Raw genomic sequence first — 19,423 nt, 5'->3', positions numbered from 1 at the left:
TGGCAGTCAAGCTGCCTGGCTGGAGCCAGCCACACCGCCATGCTGCCCAGCAGGAGCTTGCAGCCCCGCCACCCAGAGCGCTGGTGTCACGATGAGCTGAGGCTGTGGGGGACGGGGAACAGCATGGGAGGGGCCGGGGGCTAGCCTCCCCTGCCGGGAGCTCAAGGGCTGTGCAGGACAATCCCATGGGCTGGATGTGGCCCGCGAGCTGTAGTTTGCCCATCTCTGGGACAGACTATAAGAACGGCCATAATGAGTCAGACCATCTAGCTCAGTATCCTGTCTTCCAACAGTGGCCAATGCCAGGTGCCCCAGAAGGAATGAACAGAACAGACAATCATCAAGTGATCCATCCCCTGTCACCCATTCCCAGCTTCTGGCAAACAGAGGCTAGGGATACCATCCCTGCCCATCCTGGCTAATAGCCATTGATGGACCTATCCTCCGTGAACTTATCTAGTTCTTTTTTGAACCCTGTTATAGTCTTGGCCTTCACAACATCCTCCAGCAAGGAGTTCCACAGGTTGACTGTGTGTCGTGTGAAAAAAATGCTTCCTTTTGTTTTAAATCTGCTGCCCATTAATTTCATTTGGTGACCCCTAGTTCTTGTGGTATGAGGAGTAAACAACACTTCCTTATTTACTTTCTCCACACCAGTCATGATTTATAGACCTCTATCACATCCCCCACTTAGTCGTTTCTTTTCCAAACTGAAAAGTCCCAGTTTTATTAATCGCTCCTCATATGGAAGCCATTCCATACCCCCTAATAATTTCTGTTGCCCTTTTCTGAACCTTTTTCCAATTCCAATTTTTTGAGATGGGGCAACCACATCTGCATGCAGCATTCAAGATATGGGTGTACAATGGATTTACAAAGAGGCAATATATTTTCTGTCTTATCTATCCCTTTCTTAATGATTCCCACCATTTTGTTCACTTTGACTGCCGCTGCATTTTGAGTGGATGTTTTCAGAGAATAGCCACAATGACTCCAAGATCTTTCTTAAGTGGTAACAGCTAATTTAGACCCTATCATTTTATAAGTATAGTTGGGATTATGTTTTCCAATGTGCATTACTTTGCATTTATCAACATTGAATTTGGCCCTTACTATTTAACCAAGGTAAGATTTAAGATTTGTCTACCACAAAGGCGCTACAAAAGCACTAAGGCAAGAGATCCTATTTGCCTCATTTTAGAAGTTAAACATCTGTTTTACCATGTAAATATACAAAACATTTCTGATATACAACTTGCTGATTACAGTATAATTAATGTATTTTGACAGGTATATTAACAGAAGGAACAGATAGAAAGTGTGCTGCTTGTGGACCAAAGTCAGTGCCAGCATTCCTGAGTAGTTCAAACAGTCCAAATGCATCCTACTTCTTTAAACTTCAAAAATTTGAGATTTGCAATTTAATGCTTTCAACAAGGGACTCTAGACATACAAATGCCAATGGAAATTTTGTATAATTATAAAAGTCAATGTATGGCAAAGTTTGCTTCATGATCTTTTTAATTTTTATACAGACAGTGCATATTTGCATTTCAACATGGCTGCATCTCAACTTAAGAGATGAGCAACCAGGAAGCACATAATTGTGAACAGAATCCTTTCAGTGACTCTGATAAAATGCTAATTCATGTGCAGGAGTGAGAATTATTAAAAATGTAATCCCAGATGCTCAAGCAACCATCTGCACCTGTTTTCCCACTTACAAAATATTTTAAGGGGGTGGAAGGGAAGATTATGATCTTGGCCTTAACTATCAGCCTCGAGTCACAACTAGAGAAGAAAATCCTCCCTCCTGCAGTGTCCTCCAGAGATGGGATTAATTCTAGTTTATGACAGCTGCTCAGTCGCTTAGGGCTTTGTCTACCTGGGAAAGTTTTACTAGTTATATGTACACCCCAGTATGAGCCCATGTGTTGACAATCTTATTCCAGTGTAAGTGGAACTTTTCTATTTAGTTTACATCCCTTTGGAAGGAGGTTAAATTGAAAAGCTAAAAAACCAAAATAACCCCCACACTTACACTAAGATTTAAATTTATTTAAATATTTGAATTTAAACCAATAGTTATGCCAGTGTAAACTATGTATAATCTTTTGTGTGGACACATTTTTTTCTGGTATAATTTCCCCACAGAGAGAACCCATCTATCGCTCCTGCCCCATACCTTGCTGAAATGGAGAAAATAATGCCATGCTTATTTTAAATTCAGTGTTGCTTTACCTGTTGGGTTTGTACTGCTGATCACTGTTCCCTCTAAGATGTGCGCGTGCACACAGGTCCTAAACCCAGCGCCCATGGCAAAACACCGCACGCACAAAAATTTGCACAGAAGAAATTTTTTGCGCACACGGCCTGTCAAAAATTAGAGGGAACATTGCTGCTGATATGGAGTTAAAGTTCTGCAGAATCTGGTAGTTTCCTATAGATTTCCAAAGGCCCTACTTAGATCTGATGAAGTAACCCTACAAATTTTAAACCAGAACAGACAATACTTATTTGCTGTAAAAGACTGGATATCTGGCTTTGTAATGTGCTAAGTAGTTTGCTGCTTGAATTGCAGCCATCTTAGAGACTCGTTAGAAAAGCACTCTGTCTCTGAGAGCTGAAAAATGTAACCACTGTGTCTGGAAGCAGTGGAAGCATCACCTAGTAACAATACAGAATAGCCTAGCGTACGTTACAACAGGTTCAATGCTTTCTACAGATCATGTGAATGATATTACATTAATAGCTTTAACTTGTTTGGGAGTGATGATATTCTTACAAACTTATCACAGAGTTTCCATAGTGTTTCCTCACTACTGCTGTGTGCAGTGGGAGAGCAGGAAGGAATGCTGGGGGGAGAGAATGCCAGGTAGGGTGCAGGCTCACCACCCACACCACATGAGATCCCATAAAGCTCTCTAAATCCGATTTAACATTTACTTTTGGATTATCATTCCATTTAAAAATATTTTCATATACATGCAAACAAACAGTAAAGCAATATTGTAGGACATGTAAATAAACAGGAAAATCAAAGTAACTTTTTAGAATAGAGACTGTACATTCATTGCTACACTGAACAAACTCAGCTTACCCCCTTAAAGAAGGCATCAATAAAAACTCTTTTGGTATTTTATTTATAGATATTTCTATGGCAATCATTGAACTAACTGAACATAGTGATATTGGGATACATCTCAGAATACCACATATCCATTTAATTCCTTCCAAACCTTCTGTCAATGTGAAAGGATTGGTTTAAATGTTAAGTTTCAAAATTCATGGCAATAAATAACTGGTTCATCTGTGCAGCCAACTAATGGGATAATACCAATCACCTCTTTAAAATACAGCCTGCAAGGATAGTACCATTACTGGAACAGGATTATAATTGGGATACAATTCCTTTTGGTTCCAGTTAAAGTTCTGCTTACATAATGTATTTTACCATTCTTCAGTTTAGACAGTAACTGCAGGTTTCACTTGCACTTAACATTGCTGTGAAGCAATCTCTTTTTACATAAGAAAGACTACTGAATTCATTTAGAGTACTGGCAATTCTGTTCCTTTCCCTGGTTCAGAATTATAGCAGTTTCCAGGGTTACAGTGTAGATTACATTTGGTTCTAAATATGTCACAAAAACAGATCAAATGCAGAATTAGGCATTTGAAATAACAGCTCTAGTAATAAAAGCGGCAACGAGTCCTGTGGCACCTTATAGACTAACAGACATAACAGCTCTACTAATAGTTATCATACAACCTAATTCTTTTAAGCTAGCTTTGAACCCTTCAGGTGTAAGGCATTCAAATACCATATTTTATTATGTAACCACAAAGAACCATCTGGAATATGAAAATACATAAAAATAGACTGTCAAAAGTAAAATCAAGATTAAGCCGATATAGTAGTGCCTACACTTCCCTGTGCCTTTTTTTTTTTTTTTTTTTTTTTAAGCGCCTTAGGAACACAATCTCTACACCAGATTAGACCACTTGTCTATCAAATGAAGTATGTAACCTCCAGGAGTGGAAAATTCTAGATGAAGACTAAAAAACTCCATATTGCATTTAAACAGTTGTACAATACTGTATGGGGGTGGGGGGAAAGAAGAGTATCACCACAAGAGAACCAGTACAACAGACTCACACTATCTCTCAAGCTTTAGCATTATGATGAAGCTATAAATTTCTTTTGTAAATTTAATTAAAATTACGTTTACGTTCCTATGGGATTTCCATCCACCTGCACTGAAATAGCACCTTTGTCACTCACCATCATGAAGGCAACAGGAAACCTATATAAACTTTCAATGAAATGGTTTTTCATGAGCTCAACAGAAATGTTTCCAAAATAAGACTTTTAAAAAGACACTACCATATATTAATAAAGTCCTAGCCAGAATGTTGAGGAGTCCGATACTGGTGAAGTTATCGGAAACTATTTTTAAAAGTTTGAGGACACTCACATGTTCAGATTTTAGGTCATATTTTGGAGAGAAGGGAAGGGAAATGGCATCTTATATCTCTAATAACTTTATGGCCTTTGGACCATACACTTCTTTGATCCACAAGCATAACCCCCCCTCTGAAAGCAGCAGGGGTTCCCCCAATCCAGGCACACAGCATGACCCTGTGATAATAAGAGCCACAATATTAAGTCAAGATATTATGCCCCAAATATGGTGTCTTGCAAGAGAGACACACCACTTCTATGTGTACATTCCACAGGCAAATGGTTTACTGAAAAACCCATGCGAAATGAACTTTAACCAGAATAAACTGAGTATACCAATCTCACTTTCTTTCATAAAAATTTAGATCATATCTTCTGCTGCAATCAAAATGTTAAACAACATTAAGCCTAACCTCCATAATATAGTCAGTAGCATATTTAATAAATTAGTCTTACTGAGGGGGGGGGGGGGGGACGGACAATTTATGCCCCCACTTCAAAAGTTTAGTTTAAATGTGCGCGAGATGAATCTGAGCCAATCCAGGTGTCAACAGTTCAGTTGCCACTCTCGGCAGACAAGCCAAGGACTAAAAGGGTATCAAGTGAAGTATCCTCTCAACAAGCTAAATTTATGGAGCACCTTTCAACTTGAAATATCAAGGATTCCAATGTGCTGTAACAAACTTAGGGCTTATCTACACAGGAAAATTGACTGGCAATAGCTATAGCTAAATTGTACATCGGTATAACTATGCCAGTGTAATTCCCTCATGTGGATACGATTCTGGAATAAAACCCACTTTTATTCCAGAATAGTGTGTCCAGATGGGGAAGTTATGCTAGTATAGATATAGTGGTATAATTATTCTGATGTAGTATGCTGCTCAATTTCCCTGTATTAAAAAAAGCCCTTAAACACATAGGGATCACTTCATTTACTATTGAAGATGCAACTATCTTTGTGGTGAAAAAACAGCAGCTTTTTGACAGTTTATAGCAATAACATATAATAGTTTTAGATGGGAAGCAAATACCATTTTATCCAATATAACATTAGGGTGAATACAAGTAGGCAAAACATAATTGCGTGATATGGAATTTGACCAGAATATCAGGTCAGCATCCCATCTCTTAAAGAGAGAAAAGGGATCTTTAACAACCACAGGTATGTTTCAATATTACTTCAGTTGAAAGACAGTGGTTTCACCAAAACAGAAGAGACATTTGTGATTAAGTAAATCTGAACAGCTGCTGCCTGTATAATACTTGCTTGGTGGATAGGAGTCTTCAGCCTCCAAGTCCATGAATGTTCCATCTTTACTGAATATTGACTTTCAGACCAAAAAAAAAAAAAGGCAGTCACTGTAGGGATCTTAGGAACACACCTGCATGCTTCAGACATACTTCGAGTGGAAATAAGGACCATGCTCTGTAAGAATGTGGTTCAAAAAATGTCTGTCTGTACAACAGCACCCACCAGACAGAAGACTTGACTTGCCACCTTCACAAACTGTTAGATCCACATAACAAATGGCAATATTGTGATACTTGTGTTGTACTTAGGTACTCTGTTCTTGTGTTCCTGGGTTCAGAGTACATCAAGCATGCGTGCACATGTGCTGGGGACAGAACTTAGACCGAGCTGGTATAACATAACACCTCTCAAATTGCTCTCTTGTTCATCAGAGTCTCAGCTTTCATTTAAGAGAAAGATAAGTCTCTAGCTGTCACATTTGTAAAAAAAACAAAAACAAACAAAAAAACCCTCAAAAATGTGAGCTGACTGTAAGTGATGCAAACATGTTTACTAAGACAGCCTGCAGAGAGCTGAAGCAGTATCTTTGGGATGCTTGAACAGCTGCCTTTATCTCAGTGAAGTGTTAATGCAGATGCCTTAGTGACAATAATTTAAATGCCAACCCCATTAGCTATTTTATTCCTCATGTATGAAAAAAAAGAGGGAAGATCACAGATTTGTAGTTTATTGTGAGTGACATCTCATTTTGGTGCCACAATTGGGTGGTAGTCAGGAGAGTACCGCCACTCTTTGTGCTCCTCCCGAAAAATCAAGAAGCCTGAGGAACCTACGTGAGCCCATGGGCATAATCAAGTTCCATCAAGCAAGAGCCAAGTGGAGTACACACAGTCATATCTTGAACATCTACATAATTTTTTGAGAGTGGCATCTCATTCTGGAGACTCATATAGGCAGAGCTTATTTTGTAGGCACAAATTTGGAGAGTATACCATCTTTTCTTCCCCATGAATTCAACCTCCTGTTGGAGATTAAATGTGGGGGTACTGAGAGATATCAGCCACAGGATGTTGTGTTAGATGTGGAATAAGTTAACAATTCTTCCTTCAGGGCTAGTAGGGAAAGCATAAAACTCTCCAAATGGGATTGGTTAGAACGGAAGGAATGGCCCCATATGCTAGTTAGAAACTAACCTAGAAAAATCTGACAAGGGAGGACACTATTCTAAACAGAGGCCTCAAAGATGGTCTTTGCAGCAACAGTGTAACTATTATTCCATAGAGGCAAAATTCAAGTCCATGGTGTTACCAATATTAGACTCAGATATGGTTTTGTTCATTTATCTTTTGTGTTTAAAAGAGCCTGAATCCGGACTATAGTGAATTAGTGGACAAGCTCTACTAGTTGCTTGGGGCAGGAAACTTGACTTCTGACCTTAAGGGTGGAGGATGTAATTGCTTTAGCACAAAGTTAAAAAAGAGGTTTCAGAATCTAACCCCCAAAAAGATGTTGCGAGACAGCTGGCGTAGGCCAGTGAAGGCATTAAAAGGTTTGGAGAGTAGGACACTTAGGGAATACATAACTACTGAAAAATAAATCTGAGTAGTTCTGGAGCCCTTTCAAGTTATCTGCAGTCTTGTAAGCAATGCATAAAACTTTTATGTAATATAGCAATGTGTTGTGCATTGCTGACATTCATCTTGCTAAGAAATTCACACTGTGACACTGTCATTATAATAAAATAATTATTTGTTTACAAGGTTAGCTTTGATATTTATCTCATCCTTTTCATTAAACTGAGTTGTAAGCAACATGGGTTGAGTGTTCTGTGACTTGAACCTGTATAGTCATGAAACTTTATTTTACAATTCAGCCATTATCCTACTTTGTGTCCATTGGGGATCTATTTTTGGAAGTGTCAAATACTCTTTGCTGATCTACTGCTGCTAACTTAATTTTAAGTAGTTCTAAATTTGGATTTTCTAGCAAATCTGTTTGATCTGCTATGATTAGAGGCACACTTTCAGAAAGGAAGATTCTTAAAATACACTTATCTGTCCCACGTCTATTTTGGAATATATTAACTTTTGTATTACTTATTGGGACTGTATGTGAAAAGTTTAATCGTTTGTTAATTTGTTTTTGCCTACTTATTAAGACAGCTACAGGGTAGATCTCAATGGTAAATTTGAGGTAAATATTTTTTTTTAGGTAAATATTAAAACTATTTAACATGGTTTGGCTCAGAGAGGTTAAGAGACTTACATTAGGCATCAGAATCAGTAGCAGAGTTGAAAACAGAATAACAATCTCCTGCTCTGTCTACATTCCCTTCCCCCAGAAGAGGGCCAATGAGAGAAGAGTACAAAGTAGTAAAATGAACTCCACTCACATTAGGTCTGAATTTAGCCCAGAGGCACACAGGCTTCTTCTAAGTGCTGTTGTAATACAAATAATTTTATATTATAAATAGTATAGTCAACCTACAGAATTTATTGTCAAAGGAGATATGCAAGACAAACATTATGCTAGAGTTTAAAGAGGACTAGGAAACTGACCGTTAGCCCCTTTAACTGCTGCCAGAAGCTCCAGGTAGAATTCAGCTACTTCAGCTGAATATACACGTTAAGTGTCACAATGGGATTCAAATCTCATGTTGCAGTAGAATGCCCATGAGAATCTGGGAAGGAATCCTAACCCATCCCTCTCCAAATATGTATTGCACTACACAGATGACTAGGCATATTATTGAATATTTATCAGGTTCCAGCTGCTGCCAAAGGTATGCCAGTAGACTAACGATCTGATCATGTGTAGCAACTATTATGTCGCCAAAATTTGTCACCCTCCTCATGTACAAACAGGAAATATGCCTACTGCAAAGCTTAATTGATTCAAAAGTGAAACTGTCAACATTCCTTCAGCCCTTGGTTCTCTTTTAAAAACAGTGACTAAAACCATAAAGATTACATAAATAAAAACAGTTTTTTCCTCACCATGCCCACCCACACTGTGGAAGTGCAGACAGAGAAAGGGGAGATCAATTTAGTCACACTGCAAGAACAAACAAGTTCAAAAGAAACAGTTAACATTAAATTCTGTTCATTATGTCAATGTCTGTAGTATGCAGACCATGAAACAGAAATATGTAATTTCATGAATTCAGCATGGAGGGCTTTAGCCACAGGCCAATGAATTACACAGCAAATATAGATTTTGTAAATTAAAAAGCAATGCAATTTATAAAATGGCTGACAAGATGTCCTCTGAGAAGGATATTGGCGACTGTATTCCTGAACTGGACCCAACACTGATAGCATTCACATTTTCCACTGAATGAAGAAAAATAAAGGACTTGGAAAAGAAAGTGCTCACATCAGGAAACTAATCATTCCCCTCCTATTGTGGCCCAAACAAATGTAAACATTGCACTGCCGTTCCCACAGTTCTGAAAGATCTGAGGAGCCATTAACACACAAGCACTTTTTTTTAACCTTACACAATTAAGATCTATTATTCCTAAAACAAGGATATGATATTACAGCATCAGCAAGCAGTTCTGCAAATTACAAGCCACAGTCAAACCGAGAGGCCAGTATGTTAAAGCAGGTTAGTAATTTATGTTTTCAAGCTGTTACATAACTTGATCATACGTTCTGGGACAAAACAAAACGACACCCCTGGGTTAAGATGGAGTTAATTACTGCTATATACTCTAAAAACTTAAGGGTAACACACACATTACAGGGATGTTGTAATTAACGAAAACCCAAGCATTAGAATCCCAAGAAGTTCCAAGTTAAGGCTGCTTAACAGAAATTTGAATGTGTTATATTGAAATGCACATTTAAGACACCAAAACAGTCTTAATTCTAATCTGTAATGACATCATTCACTAACAATACAACTATGATTAAGGTATCTTAGTGTCTGAAGAACTGATTTTTAAAGACCGTTTTCTTACCCACTTGTCACTGGAGGACAGAGTTAGGGTTGTTTAGGTGTCAAAATCCCTGTAATGTTTTTTTACTCTTAAGTTACTAATACATACTCTCAAAACTTGAACTCCATCTTACAGTAGCTTTTGCCTTGAATTTTCCTTAGTTTTGTAGGATTAATTGAAAATGTATACATGAATACTAAACAAGAAACCCAAAGAGAATGCTACTATGGGATATTTCTAGTAGTTTGAACTATGTGGTAGCAACCTTAAGGGCAGTAGAGCAAAGGCAATGTTAAGAACTTCAAACACTGATGTCCAAACTAATTTGGGGCCATGGAATTTCAGAATGACGGTTGGGAACTTTTGACAAGAGTCCAGTCTCTCTAATGAAGCTGACTCACACTACCAATGGAATTGTTGCACGCAATTTAAATGTAGAAGAATGGTGATTGACGGAGTTACCTCTGATGTCACAATGGCCCTGTAACATTTGCCTGAAGCGCTCATCTGGCCCTGTCTGTAGAGTAGTGATACTCAGACCTCAGTGATTCAGGAGCCAAATTAGCAATCAACTTTATCCAAAAGAGCAATAGTAGTGTGAATTCATGGTTTCTTCTATTATTTATATATATTATTCTCACAGCAAAATGACTGACCAAGTATTATTTTATTAACAATTGGTTAACAACATAGTAAAAGCATTCGTATTGGTTAATAATTAAATCACACAGCCTTTTAATATCATGTGCTGCAAAGAGCCACTTGCAGCTCATAAAGCCTCAGTCTGAGCGCTTTAATGTGGCTTGCGTGGTTGCGGCAGAGCATGGGAGAGCGCTCTAAAAAACCCACCTCCATGAGGGGCATAGCTCCCAGCACTACTGCACTGTCTACACTGGTGCTTTACAGCGCTGAAACTTGCTGCGCTCAGGGGTGTTTTTTCACACCCCTGAGCGAGAGTGTTGTAGCACTGTAAATTGCCAGGGTAGACAAGCCTTGAGTATCTCCGGTGTAGGGTATATAATCATAACAATTAGAGAAAAAAAGTTAACTCAGTTTAATACTTAACCCAATTTCATCAAATAAGTCAGTCTATAAAATCATGAACGGTATGGGGAAAGTTAATAGGGAAGCATTATTTACCCCTTCACAAGAATTATAGAACTGGAAGGGACCTTGAGAGGTCATCTAGTCCAGTCCCCTGCACTCAAGGCAGGACTAAGTATTATCTAGACCATCCCTGACAGGTGTTTGTCCAACCTGCTCTTAAAAATCCTCGATGGAGATTCCACAACCTCCCTAGGCAATTTATTCCAGTGCTTAACTACTCTGACAATTAGGAAGTTTTTCCTAATGTCCAACCGAAACCGCCTAGGAGTCACCCAATAAAATAAATAGGCAGCAGATTTAAAACAACAAAAGGAAGTACTTCTTCACACAACACACAGTTAACCTGTGGAACTTGTTGCCATGGGACGCTGTGGAGGTTCAAAAAAGAACTAGGTAAGTTCATGGAGGACGTGTCAAACAATGGCTACACCATCCCCATAGTCTGGGAGTCACTAAACCTCCAAAAGCTAGAAGTGGGACTTGACGATAGGGAATTGATCACTTGAAATTGCCCATATCTGTTCATTCCCTCTGAAGCATCTGGCATTGGCTGCTGTTAGAGACAGAATAATGGGCTACATGGACCATGGTTCTAACTCATTATGGCTGTTCTTATGTTAAAATAATTAATAAATTTGTAAATTCATTATGTATTTAAGACTTCAATGCTGTAAATTTGGGAAGAATAGGGTTTATTTCCCCTCTCCCCCCCAACACACACACATAAATAAGATGTGGAATTCCACCTTTAAGGACAAAACGGAACTCAGCACTAACTACTGAGCTGCAACCAGTGCTGCCTTAATACAATAATCAGAAAGTAAACCTGAATCTGGATTTTGGGCCCTTCATTAAAAGTTCTTAGAGTTCCCTTCCAGCACTGTAATTTCCCCTTCCTCTTTCCCCTTTTCCATTATACACTCTTCCCTTCTCCATAATCTCGTATGAAGCTGGGAAGAAATGTTGAATTGTCTTCCAAAAATCCCAAAGAGCTTTATTAACATTCATTTCTTAAGCCCCAAACACCCTTATAGGAAAAGTATTTATATACATTTTACAGATAAGTAGGAAGTTAAGTAACTTTCTGAGACAGACTTTGGGCAATTGAGTGGCATAGCTAGGAACGGAATCCAGTCTCTCCTCCCACTTAACACAGACAACATTATCTCAATTTCTTAAAATGCCTATACAGCAAAATAAATATACAACAAATCTTAGCTCAAATATTCTGTCCTCTACAGGCTCCCATCTCCAACTGACATCAATGAAGTTTCCATAGAAATGGAAAGAGCGGAATTATCAGAGTTGATCTGTACCATGCAGAACAGACAAGATAAATATCACCTTTAGGTTGTATCCTACTATTTCCAAGCAATCACAAACAAGAATTTGCCAATATAGCTTTCGATAGATGCTCATGGATCTCCCTACACAAACTTCAACTGTGCACTAAATATATTTAATAAGACATCCCAACCTTTCCCCATGAATGCACCTAACACTTCTAAACTGCTATCCTCAGATTAAATGACAATTGCCAAACTGCCCAGTTTATACTTTTCCAGACCACAATTACCAGATACCCTTTCGCATGTGGAGGTCTGGAGTGCTGGGTAATCCACTGTCCAAAGCAAAGCAGTCAGTTTTCCCCATGAGTTTAATTCTGAATTTTTGAGCTTCTAGACAAATGCCATTTGGCTGATCAATGGGTCCTGCAACCACACTCCTGACATGTTCATAATCTAAACACCTTCAGAGGACTGAAATATTGAGAGTATTTTCAGATTAAAGCAATAGCACTGAGTCTCAATGAATTTTTTTCTCTTGGTGGTACTTCCTCCAAGTTTGGCAGGATGTTTTAGCTTTCAAAGTGTGAAAAGCTTTTTTCAAAAATACAAACAACAAACCCACCCAGAACTGGGTAGAAGCAGCTGATGAACAAAGGAACTGCAGCTGTCAGCTACAATACAGTCATGTGTTTCCCCACAAAAACAGAAAGCTATGGAAATACTTAATCATGCCACGAACATGCAAACTGCAGTAAGTCAATTTTATCTTGTGCTTAACTTAATTCACATTTTTGTAACTGCTGGACATTCTAAATAAGTTACATTCTAAAAACAAATTAATTACATGCTTTTTTAGACTTTTTTCCTTTGTGAAGCAAGAGATCATCAACAATGACACAAAACAACATAAGCTAAACTGGAAAAAGGCATTTTTACTCCACAATAGGACTGTCCACATGGGGAGTTATAACAGTATAATTCTACTAGCAAATTTCCCTGTGTAGTTAAGTCCATATTTTTAATTAAAAAATTACAGAAGAGATGGAGTTTGGGATTAAAAATAACTGAAAAAAATCACAAGATTATAAACTGTTTTGAATAAAAGATAAGATACATACTAAGATTCTCCTCATTGTACAAACTTCCTGCATAGCAAGAAAATATATTTACTGGGAGGGAGGGATGGGAAGGACTTACATTCCTTAATTTCCAATTTCAAAAATGTTTTATAAAAAAAAGGACCCACACTGTATGGATTTTAAACCTACTGTTACAAATTACACCCAAGGTTACTATGACAGACTGGAAAATAGAGAAATAACCAATTCTCTAAATTCTATATTCTATGTGCACTTGAAAGAACTTTATGTATGGCCATTTTCACTGTTTCCCTTTCATTATCAGTTAACCAATGTCCATTGTTTCAATGGATCTTCCACATAGCAACAGGGAAAAGGAACATTAAAAAAAAAGAAAATATGATGAAGGCAACAAAAATTGGCACAGGATTTAGGGGCAGGTATAGTACCCAAAATTACTTTTCTTTAAAAAATGAATTAAAAGTAACTAGATTTCAAGTTGAGTGATATTCCTTTATAATGAAAGGGATGATTTGCTGACAAATCAGAAACAATTAAGAAAACTTCATACAATTCCAGATCTAGGGATTATATTTTAGTTCAACAATCTAAAAGACTAGACAGAGTAGATATGGAGAACTTTAGGAGTGAAGTGTATTTATGCTTCATGAAATTCTATTCCTCTTTTGTAATTCACTCATTTTAAAATCAGAACCTTATGGACAAAAGTCTTCACAGATCTGTTAAAAATAAACTAAGAAAAGCAGGCAAGTCATCTTGTCAGAAAATTCAAATGCACACATTTACTAAAATGTTGCAACTGAACGTTGCTCTGTTAGTTTGTCTAGTTTTATGCTCCATGAGTTTTAATGTACTTTGACTACTGCACTAAAATGGAGGAATTATAAATTTCTTTTTTTTTTTTTTTTTGCTACAGCTACAATTTATCATCAGTTAAAAAGGACTTCATCTTCAAAGAAGCACAAAATGATCTTTTATTTCTGTTTTAAGAGAAACTAAAAAATATTTCACAGTTAATGGGAATAGTAATTTAATTCTTTAAACTGAGTGACTGTGTAAGTAGTTTATGGACAGATTTTTCCGAAGTGCTCAGCACTCAGCAGCATCCGGTGTTCTCAATGGGAACTGATGGATACCAAGCACTTATGAAAATTTGTCCACTTTATGTAGATGCCTAAATAGGAGCACAGTTTTTTGAAAGTCGGTCTCCACTTCAAGGTGCTTAGCACTTTTGAAAAAAATCTAGCCCTTAATCCTCAATCCAGTTTTCTTAAGGTCACAAATTCTTAGAAATATATACTTACAGTCAATATTAACACAGCATATGGTGTAGGTCTGATGCACCACCAAATTAGGATATAAACTTCATTTCTAAAATGAAATTTGTAACTGTGGATGGAACATATTTATAGACAGAATGTAAGTGCAACAGACTTTCATCATATTTCTCTAAACACTCAACACCTTTGGTGCTGAAATCTGTAATATGGATGTCATTAAAACATGGTATATGCTTCCTTATGCACAAACTCATCCCTTGGAAGATCTGTTCAATATCAAAATGTGACCCTAAGAGCACCCCAATGCCAGAACGCAAGGGGGTCCCCAGTATCTAGCAGTGACCCTCAGTGGTCTGACCAGTTTAGTGTACCACCCCAATTCACTGTTATCATACACGATACCTTTTAGAACTGGCCAGCCTTGCTGAAAGAACAACCTGGGAGAGAAAACTACTTTGAACAAGAGACTAATTTTTTAACTTAGGTTTTAGACTTTGAAGCATATTTTTAGGTTTTAGTCTTTGAAGCATGTTTTTACATTTTTTTGTAACCATTTCTATCCCAATTCCTTCTACTTGGTATCACTTCAATGTCTTGTTTTTCCACACAACCATCTCAGTGTAGTGCTTCAAACTGAAAAGTAAAATCCTCAAAGTAACATGCTGGTGCTATGTACAGTCTCTTTAAAGTGAGCTTGACATGGTTTTGTGAGTGCTACAGTGAGAGGGGCTGAGCACTGCACCCTGCAAGGAGTAACCAGGTTGGTGCAAGCCAGGGTGAGGTCAGTCTGCTGTAAGCGGGCTGTTGGTGTATCAGGGCTCTAAGCCAAAGCTGCACAGCACAAAAGCATCCAAGATTACAGGGCAGGCAGTGACAACCCTTTACTGGTCTCGGTAAACCCCAAAAGCACATTGCAAAGCAGCTGATTTTACAATATTTGAGTTTAATTTCCAAAATAAATTTAAAGGACCTCTAACTCATTTCAACCAGCCAGCATCACAGCTTATATTTTTTTGGCTCAAGTGCTCATTTCTTAACCTCGTGTGCCAAGAGTAGTATGATATATATGAGGGACCCATCATTCTAATGTTGGCATTTTAAAGACTAAGCTGTGTGCTCAACAATGTGCATAACTTACATAACAAAATGTAAACTCTTCAACTGAAAGAGCATTAGAATTTTCAAAGGGTTCTGAAAGCATATTCTTCTGGTTCCTTCTTCTATCTATCTAACCTTGGTAACACAAGAAAAGGCTGAGTAAACAGTAATTTCCCCCATTTCAGCTACTTTTAGCATTATGTAAACTGGGACATGAAAAGGAATCTTTAAGTCTATAATTTTCAGGAGTTAGCAAAGAGAAAACTTTAAAATAAAATGGCTGTAAATCTTTAAAATGACATACTTTTAGAGCATGGTGGTACATTTAAAGCCTGGTGGTACATTTAAAACCTAATGAAATGCACAATAATGCAAATTCAGCCCCCTGAGCAAGTAGAAGGACCAGGAACTAGGAAGATATGCAGAGGAGCGGGGAAGAATCAAAGATTCACCAGGGAGACTAATTCTATCCCAATGGCTGGAGTAGTTTACGTGGAATTCTTATGCAGTGTCCCTCTATGGCCAGTCAAGACTGAGAGGATCCACAAGGTGCCTGACTTCCCCACAGCTTTACACTCCACCAGTTCTCTTCAGAGAGTGCCTTCAAGTCTGCAAGAAGAGGGGGCTGGATTTGCCCCGGCCTGAATCTATTGCTATCCCCAGATACACATAAGAGTTTCAAATGATGCTTTTCAGAATTTCCATAGAGGAGATATATCCCTAATACTTTTCCAGTTAGAGAAAACATTTATTCCTTTTACCATGATGAAGTATTTGCAACACAACAGTACTGGTGAGAGCTTGCCTTACCAATCCTGGGTCAGAGCGAAGTACAATTTAGTTTTACTTTTCTTTCTTTGAATAGGATTGTTTCAGGCCCCTCAGTAGAAGAAGCAAAATCTGCCATGGTGTATCAGAATAACGTAAAGGGGACCACGATTCTACTATCACAGTATATAGGTATTTCTCATCACTTTCCATTATTTATTTGTAACCTAAGTAGGGGAGAATAGGAAACGTGCAATTTAAATGGTCCACCATGCAACAAAGTACACTCATTCAGTTGGCTTCAGTGGAAAAGGGAAGTTCTAAGTGGTGTCTCCATCCTAGAGCTGATATTAGGACTTGCTGTAACTAGTTTCAACTAGGAGGAGAGCTGTAGGCCTTTAGAGTATAGATATGTTTAGAGTCCTGGAGTGGGACTACAACTAAGACACCTTTCTATAGTCCCATCGGGGATACAGGTACCATTTAACACCTCCTTCGGGCTCATCCTACATTCCCAACCATTCAATATGAACAAAACTGAGCTCAGTTTCATAGATGCCTTGCAAGAAAAGTCTGAGGGCTTTCAATATTCTCAGACAGCTTTCAGATACTGTTGGTAAGACAGCCCTTACAATAAAGATCACAGAGTTTCCATTATTTCCTCATTAAAACAATCTGCCACAGCAATAAATAGTATGCTACCACACTGAAAAAGCTGTTCTGTTCTAGACACCTTTAATTACTTTATAGTTTTGGGGGTGTTTCTTAGTCTCTTGTGATCAATGTCTCATGTTCTATTAACAGGGATTTAATTTTTTTCCCCCCCCCAAGAAGTATGAGAAGTCTGCAAGCCTAAAAAACATTTTCATACAGATGTACAAAAACTGTTTCCTGAAGGGGTGCAATTTAAACTTGGCTTGTACCATTATTTTGTCTGGAATGAGGAACTGTCTTGCTGCTACATTTAAAAGAAGTTTTGTTTTGAAACAGTTACCACCATTTGAAAGCTGGGTAATGAGCGTGTGCATTATGAAACGTTCATTTCAACATAAAGTGGAATACGCTGTACATTCTCACTAGCATTATTTGGTCATTCAAATAACCATTGATGGTGAACTCCATAGATTTTACCTCTGTGATAGAAACCAAGAAAATTTAGAGTTTGGCTCTAACTTACAAAAAGCACTACTCACCATTTTCTGCAGTAATAACCCATCTTAACTACTGACTTTACCAATTTTCCAGTGATGTAAACACATTTAAAGCCAATGATATAATAATAAGGTACTGCAGGTGTACAAGTATATTTTTAAAATGAATATATTGCAAGCAGAATTCTTGTGATAATAACTGCCCTATGAATGAAGTTTATGTTTGAAACAAATCAAGTATACAATCACTAGTCTACATATGAAGTCATGCAAAGTATTGTGTTTAACTCACTATTTTGCATTACATACATTCCTAGTCTATTAGTTCTGATTCTTTAGCTATTGTTATAACTTTTTATATTATGGGTATTTTCTTCTCAAGAAAACAAAAGCTTAGATGACACAAGATCTTAGAGGATTTTCTTTGTTTAAAAAAAAAAAATCCAGCATGCTTCAGATACAAATATCTCCACAAACACAAAATAGTTTGAACGCAAAAAGCTAATTTTAACATGGCAGTTTTAATGATGTTAGCAAGGTATGATGAGAGGAATACATTTTTGGTAGTTGTTTTGACTTAAAGAGTTCCTGACAGATATGTTAGAGGGAAATAAAAATACTACCTCAACACAATAGAAATGTAACAACTCCTTAATTCAAATGGCAAAGTACACAGAGAATTTTCGCTGAAAAATCATCTCGTATATATAAAAGTCTAAAACAGGAACAAGTTTACTTAGTTACAAAAACACATGCCGTATTAAATATGTAACTACTGAGTTTAATAGAATATTAGAAAACATATAAGTAGCAGCTGTGGTATTGCTTGTAAATAGCATTACAAGGTGCTGAGCATACACTGGTACCAATCAAAATGTATCAATACATAAACATGCAAAAATGAGGTCTTCAGTGGATTAAGATATGAGATAATAAGCATTTTATTTAGATTTTCTTTAGACTATTCTTTTTAGGACCAAAGAGGGAAGAAGTTGATATGACCGCTCTTCACGTCCTTTTTCTATTTCATGAGAACTTGAACAACTGCGGTTTTGACTAAGTGTATACAGAAATATCAGAGATTTACTTCTGTTATTTTTAAAGTGGGAACCTAGGTCAGGATCACTCTTCAGTGCTGGTGATTTTCGTTTGTAAGAAGTACACATAGATTAGTGACCATACACCTCATGGGCTTTGTTTAGTGTTGTGATAATGGGGGTGGGGGGGGTGGAGGGTGGAAGGGGAGAAGAGAGAAAGAGTTCCTTTTTATGGACACCCCAGCATGCGGTGGTTCAGAGCCCTAAAAGTTCTAGCCTTCCCATTGGATCTTTTGGCCAGGTGCCCACTCACTTCCTTTTACCTATGCATAGCAGTAAAGCTTTTTAACCCTTTGCAGGTAGAGCAATTAAAAAACAGCTACTAAAAATATTTTTATAGCTACTGGCTGGCTGTCCATAAAACGGAGCTACCCACCCCCCTTCATTTATCACAGGTGTTTTTGTTCACCTCTCTGGCCTTACTTTATACTCATATCCCCAACCCTTCCCAATTAATTCAAAATAGAACTGTTAAGAGAATACTTCTTGCCTGCTGCTCTGACCACATCACCCTCTTCCACTGTAACAAATTTAAGCTTCTCATCCTCAGTTTCAATGCTCCTCACAGCTCTGCCTCTAGTGTCTGCTCATCCCCTATTGTGTTTCTTTGCCCCTCCAAAGATGCCAGCCTCAACAGTCCTTTCAACAGCTTCTCACACAAACACCTTTGTGCCTTCTTCCACTTGCAACAGCCTAACTGACCAACACCTGCTCCTTCAGACCCACCTCTGCTACAAACCCTAAAATAAATCTCCCAAAAATTATGGCAAGGCTTTGGGGAAGGTTTGGCATTTCCTCTCCCTCCTACCACTTATAGTCTAAGAAGACAAGCAAAATATAAGTTCTTCAAGGCAGGTACTCTGTATTCGGTAC

General features: G+C 37.8%; 1 protein-coding gene across 15 annotated transcripts in view; it reads right to left on the bottom strand.

Annotated features, from left to right (window-relative positions):
- Window positions 1-19,423, bottom strand: part of SEC14L1 (SEC14 like lipid binding 1) — a 109,053-nt gene that overhangs the window by 47,412 nt on the left and 42,218 nt on the right. The window contains exon 1 of one of the 15 annotated variants that reach the window (XM_037914586.1): window positions 5,733-5,751. The exons of the other annotated variants lie outside the window; for them this stretch is intronic. The gene's annotated coding sequence lies outside the window, so the exon portion shown is untranslated. Of the gene's footprint in view, window positions 1-5,732; window positions 5,752-19,423 lie in introns of those variants that run through there. 15 annotated transcript variants of the gene reach the window in all.

Source organism: Chelonia mydas, chromosome 14 (genome assembly GCF_015237465.2).
Source record: "Chelonia mydas isolate rCheMyd1 chromosome 14, rCheMyd1.pri.v2, whole genome shotgun sequence".
In the NCBI taxonomy this organism is placed as follows: Eukaryota; Metazoa; Chordata; order Testudines; family Cheloniidae; genus Chelonia; species Chelonia mydas.
This window is presented reverse-complemented; position numbering and strand designations above follow the sequence as displayed.